Consider the following 6761-nt stretch of genomic DNA (forward strand, 5'->3'; position numbering starts at 1 on the left):
CCAGGGCCAAGGGTGAGCTTGTCCTGGAAGTCACTGCTGAGGCAGGGGCCTTGGAGGGACTCTGAAGGGGCCAGCAAAGCCTGTGGGCACCTGGACTTCCAGACCTCCCCAGTGTTATGTTTAATCCCAGGCCTGGCACATCCTGGGGGCTCTCTGGGCTAGCCTGACTCCTCCATCATTGTCCAACAGGGTCTATGTGCCTGGCAGGCAGGATGAAAGGCTCAGGGCGCAGAGTCTGTTCTTGTCCTGATTGGAACACGGGGTGTCATGCAGTGTTTGAGGCCTGAATCAGCACCCAGAGATGATTTGGGGGATGGGGTGCATTGGTGCACTGACAGTGCTGGAATCAAGAAGCTTGACTTCAAATCTTGACACCAAAGACAAGATGAGAAACACACACCCTCTAGCAAAGCTGCGCTCTTTCAGTGTTTCCATTCTCAGGGCTACTAGTATCCTGTGTGGTGGGCACAGCTGAAGGGACAGTTCTCCCAGGCCACTCAGCAAAGCTATGGCTCCAGACAGAGTACCAAGATCTCTTCCTGTACCATCCACCAACACTCAACCTGCCTAAATCCTGTTTACCTGGGAAACAGCCCTGGTTCCAAAATTCTCCAAGTGCTGCATACAGTAGGTATTTTTTTTTTTTTTTTTTTTTTTTTTTGTGGTTTTTGGGTCACACCCCGGCAGTGCTCAGGGTTATTTCCTGTGCTCCAGGCTCAGAAATTGCTCCTGGCAGGGCACGGGTAGGACCATATATGGGACGCCGGGATTCGAACCGATGACCTCCTGCATGAGAGGCAAACGCCTTACCTCCTGCTATCTCTCCGCCCCACAGTAGGTATTTTTGTAGGGGAAAACTGGTTTAGGATAAAAGAACACTCTTGCTCAGAGTGTCCTACTCTGTTCACCCTATAAACTGATATCAGGGCACCTGGCCTGCATATGGGGTCCATGGCTCTAACCAACTGTTAGAACCAAGGATTTCAACCTATTTACACCTTGGCCCAGAAAATGCTTCTACTCTCTTCCTGCCTCCTTGTTTCCTCTGACCTTTACCCCTTTGTCTGAACCTACATAGTAAGGTCCAGAACTCTTCCACCTCTCCATTCTTTGTCTCCAGCTCACAATTAGCGGAGATTAGCTCTTAGATCCGTTTTTAGGAGAAGCAGACAAACATTTCCTGCTGGGCTTTTGGGCAAGACGTCCCTCTAGGTGCAAGTCCAAGGGAGTCCTAAGGCCACAACGGCAATATCCAAAGCCGGGCTCTGTCTGTCTGCCCCTCTGCGCCCAGTTCCAAGGCAAGTGGCCAGCTGATTTGACACCGATGGGACACAGAGCTTTGATCTGGGCTGCTCAGGCAGTAGCTTTAATCAAAACCAAAGGCCGAGTTGGTTTTGGGTGGGTTGGTTTGCTACTCCTTCGCCTTGGCTTCCCACGGAAGGTTTCTGGCCGTCGTAAGGAGCCTGATGAGGGCACTTGCTGCGCTATCTTGGGGGTCCTTGGTTCTGTCCCCTGCCAAAACGGAATGCGCTCCAGCTCATCTTTGGGCCCCAGGTTGAGACAGGACCCGAGGAAGGGCACCCGCGCTTGGAGACGCCTTGGGCGAGGCGCCCGGGCGAGCGCTGCAGAAATGTCACCCCATGTGCGCTCGGAGGACGGTGGGTGCCGAGCGCGCACCCCCCGATCGACCATCCGCCCGCCCCCGCCCGCTCGGCCTGGGGTCCCCCGGCCCGGGATCGCAGGCGGGGGGGGGGGCGCACGCCGCTCCTCTCCCCACTATCCCCCTCCATGCCCGCCGCCTTTGATTGCGGCGAGGAGCAAATAACTTTTTTGCACACTTCATTATGCGCCGCCCCGCGTCCCCCGGGGCCGCGGGCCCGCCCCCGCCCCGCGCCGACAACTTGATTGGGCAATTAATCTTCGCGCCCCCCGCACCCCCCGCCGGCCCCGGGCCTTTGTGCGCCCGAGCGCGGACTGCGGGCGCCCACCCGGCCGCCCGGTCTGCTCGCGCCGATAAGGCGCCCCGCGCCGCCGCCCGGTCCCCCGCCTTTGTCAGGGCGCCCGCGAGCCCGTCTCGCACCCCAGCCGCGCGCCCCCGCCCCTCTGCCCGGCCCATCTGTCTGAGCTGCGCGGGCATCCAGCGGCGGGGGTGGGGGATGCGGGTTGGGGGTGGGAAGGTGCCTAGGGGAGGGGTCGGACCCCCGCTCTCGGGCTGGGAGCCAGCCCCCCACTCCGCCAGGCAGGCCGCCCCCCCGCCCTAAACTCACACTTGGGCACCCACACGCGTCGCGCACACACGCACACATGGGCATCCACGAACATCCTGGCCCGTGAACACGCGCGCAAACACGCACACACGGATATCCACGCACACCCTAGTCCATGGACACACCTGCATACACGCGCACACGGACATCCACGCACACCCTGGCCCATGGACACACGCGCACACACACGCACACACGGATATCCGCGCACACCCTGGCCTATGGACACGCGCACACATGGGCATCCAAGCACAACCTTGCCCATGGACACACATACATGGATATCCACGCACACCCTAGTCCATGGACACACATGCATACACGCACACACGGACATCTGCGCACACCCTGGCCCATGGACAGACACGCACAGTCACACACGGACATCCACGCACACCCTGCTGCATGGACACGCGCGCATACACGCACACACGGACATTCACGCACATCCTGGCCCATGGACACGCACACGCATGTCCAGCCTTCCGATTAAGCAGAGGCAGTCATAAAGCATGGAGCTGGAGGTGGGCAAGTGCCGAGCAAGCCTGTGGAGTGGGGAAGGGGCTTCCCAGCGGGGTTCAAATACGAGGGGGCCCTGTCCCCTATTTGTTACCCCAGTGTATAATAACATCACCAGTTTGCTGGCTTGGAACTGCAGGCATCAATGATGGGGATAGCAATAGGGGTGCAGAGAAGGGGGATTCCTTGGGAATGTGTCTGGTATATGGGGGCTCTTTGTCCATTTCCTGGGGTCTTGCTAGAGCAATTGACCCAGCCTCAGAAAGGCAGCTTGTGACTGCAGCGATGTGGAGAGTGGAGTTGGAATCCGAAGGTCAACCAAGCTGGTACAGGTCCACTGGAAAGTGCTCCTGCTGGCTGTGAGAGGTGGTGGTGTGTGGTCAGGACATGACTTTTCCCGGAGGGTTGGAGACCCTGTGGCCCACAGTGGAGCTCACGAGGGTTGAGGGTGGCTGGTTCTGGAAAATACAGGTTTCCCGAGACTTGCACAGACCAGGGCCAAGGGCCAAGGGTTGAAAGAAAGTGCTGGAAAGGGGGCCTTGTGTTTTAGTCACTGGACAGTCGTTCCCAAGTGTGGGCTCAGAACCTGGGGTAGTGCAGTACTTGGTGTTGGGATGTCTGCTGTGGAGTTTGGCATGTGCCAGACTTGAAGTGGAGGTGACAACTTCACCAGTGCTCATGAGGGAGGAATGGCCCAGGGTGTGGCGATGAGTCTTTGTCCAGCTCAGGGCAGAAAAGTGAATGACCTTCCACTGCCAAGAGCAGCACCCAGGCTTAATGCCTTGTGCACGGCCACCCCGGAAACCCGAAAGCAGTGGACTGACCACCTGGCTCTCAGTCTGACTTGGAAACTGGGTTAATATAAGCTGGTTAATAAGCTAGTCATAAGGGCCCGGAGAGATAGCACAGCGGGTGTTTGCCTTGCAAGCAGCCGATCCAGGACCAAAGGTGGTTGGTTCGAATCCCGGTGTCCCATATGGTCCCCCGTGCCTGCCAGGAGCTATTTCTGAGCGGACAGCCAGGAGTAACCCCTGAGCACTGCCGGGTGTGGCCCAAAAACAAAAAAAAAAAACAAAAACAAAAACAAATAAGCTAGTCATAAAAGGCTGGATGGGGGCCCACCCCAGCTGTGCGCGATGGCCAGGACACGGAAGACGACAGTGACCTCTGGAGATAGGCAGTTCCCTGGCCACATGGAGCTCGTCCCCCACTGGCCCAGAGAACCTCTCATCTCTGTGGCCTGGTAGCGTTCTGGCTGGCGGCTTCTGGGTTGGAGGGGCTTCCCTCCTTCCTGCGAGGTCATGGCCATGGTTCCTGCTGATAATGACAGCCTCCAGCCTTGCGTGACCGAAAGGCCTTGCAGGCCCACATCCAGAAGGGGCCCCTTAAGCAGGAGCTGAATCAAAATGAGAAATTAACCCCCCCCCTTCACCTCCACTTGGCTCCCCCCTCACTCCTCACTGCCACAGCCGGGGGAGCCATGGGTGAATAGTTTCCCAGTTCCTTGGCCTTGCTGAGCTGAGCTAGAAGGGAATACAGATCCCCATGCTACTAAAGCTAAGGGACTGGGGATCAGCAGCTGTTGGACTCAGCTCTACCCTGCTCTATCCCCCACTTTTACGTGCACCACACATAAGCAAGTACACATATACTCACACACAACACACCATACATATACAAACATGCATTCTACACACACACACACGCACGCACATACCCTAGGTTTAGATCCATCATTACCTCTAGCCCCTGACTTATCTCTGGTTCAAAATATCCTAGAACTCTAACTAACATAGTCAGCTTCTGACTTAGAATTTTTATTTCATTTTTAATTAATTAATTAATTAGTATTTAGGTCTTTTGCTACACCCAGCAGTGCTCAGGGGTTACTCCTGGCTCTGCACTCAGAAATTGCTCCTGACTTGGGGGACCATATGGGACACATGGGATCGAACTGAGGTTCGTCCGGGTCAGCTGCGTGCAAGGCAAACGTGCTACCGCTGAGCTAGCACTCTGGCCCGTTATTTGTTTATTTTGAGTTTGGGGCTACACCCAGCTGTGTTCAGATATCTGTGCCCAAGGAGCAGTCCTAGTGAACTTGGGGAACCACACAGGATGTGGGAGATTGAACCTGGGACGATCATGTGCAAGGCAAGTGCCCTACCCACTGAGCTATCTCTTCAGTCCCAACTTAGAATTTTAACATCATATGTCTTACATGAACATTTTGGAATTCTATGATTCTGGTGTTTTTTGTTTTGTTTTGTTTTGGGGGCCACACCAGTGATTCTCAGGGGTTACTCCTGGCTTTGTGCTCAGAAATCGCTCCTGGTTTGGGGGACCGTATGGGATGCCGGGGGATTGAACTGAGGTCCATCCTGGGTCAGCCGCATGTAAGGCAAGCACCCTACTGCTGTGCTACCACTCCAGCCCCCATGATTCTTGTTTATGTATTCTATAACTCTGGGTTCTGATATTGATTTTATTCTTGAAAGAACAAGGAAGACCATATGCAGAGCCACATGATGTCAAGTGACAGCAACAGGCCTATTTTTCAATCATGTTTTTCTTATTTTAGTGTTCTGTTTTTGAGATTTCTGAGTGCTAGTGTTCTACACAGGGTACAAATAAATAAATGGATATTAGTGATATGACTGGGAAAGAGCGGCAGGAACTGAGGAGAGTAAAATTAAAATAAATGGGTAAGATAGGATGCAGCAAGAAGATAACATTTGATTTTCTTTCTATTTGTTCTTTTAATCACAGAGATATAAAATCTCAGTCTATAATGATATATAATATATTTATGGTATAAATGATCTATCCCCAATAATAATATTTTCTCCAAAATAAGCTTTGTATATATAAAAACCTAAAATGAATATAAAAGCTATATAATAAACTAGCTTAGTCCATCTTCTTTGACTTTGTATTGTATATCCTTTCTATCTTTACTATCTTTCTAATTTTAATTTGTGTCTTTATATTAAAAAGATTGGGGGGGCTGGAATGATAGTACAGTGGGTAGAGCATTCATTTGCCTTGCATGCAATTAACCATGGCTCCCAGGCCTTGTAGGCCTTGTCCAGGGGAGGTAGCCCCCCACCCTCCCGCACTGAATTGATGGAGGAGGAGAATACTCACCTTACTATCACATACAGCCACAAGAGCACATCTCCTCCCCCACAAAAGGGAATTTGGATGCAGGGAGAGGGGTGTTCGTCAGGGGGGCAGCAAAGCTGCTGGTCTGGTCTAGGGTGACCCTTGGCCTGCTCTGTGTCTGAGCCATGAGGACCTGCCTAACTTACACAATTACTCTTACAGAGGCTCCTGCTTCTGGGCAAAGGCCTGTCAGACCATCTTGGGGTGTCAGAACCACCCGGGAGCCCCGAGAGGACCTACTCCAAGTACTCAGGGAATGTGACTATGTCCGAAGGCACAAGGGCTCTGCACCCTCACCCCATGCCCACCTGAAGCAACAGTCACTGTCCTTCAGAAATACTTAAAATGAATCATCTGGACTCCCCACAGCCCCTCAGGTTCTGACATCCTCAGAACTCATGGCCTGGGACTTGAGGACAGGGAGAGGAAGGTCCCCCTGGCTCCTCCTCTCTGCCTTCCAAAGCTGAAAAGAGGAGTGAGGTGGGGACTCTGGGCAATTCAGAGAAGCCTCAGGTGAGGAGCACAGGAAGACACAGAGTAAGTTTTCTTCCGGGATCATTGCCACAGATGCTACAACTGTTTCATTCCCCTCAGTAGGCCCACACCCATGGTACCAGCTAGCTCTGCCAAGGAAGCTCGAAGAATAAGGCCCCTAATCCGTGGACTGCCTTAGGGAGAACCCTGGTCCCCTCTGCTGAGAGGTTCTCAGAAACTCATCTCCACCATCCTTGAGCAGCCCCACAAGGGGACCACGGTGTGAGTGGCCCCCTACATGGGTCTGTGACTTGTTCTGCAGAGCTGAGACTCCAGTTC

The sequence above is a fragment of the Suncus etruscus genome, chromosome 9, assembly GCF_024139225.1.
Source record: "Suncus etruscus isolate mSunEtr1 chromosome 9, mSunEtr1.pri.cur, whole genome shotgun sequence".
Taxonomy (NCBI): Eukaryota; Metazoa; Chordata; class Mammalia; order Eulipotyphla; family Soricidae; genus Suncus; species Suncus etruscus.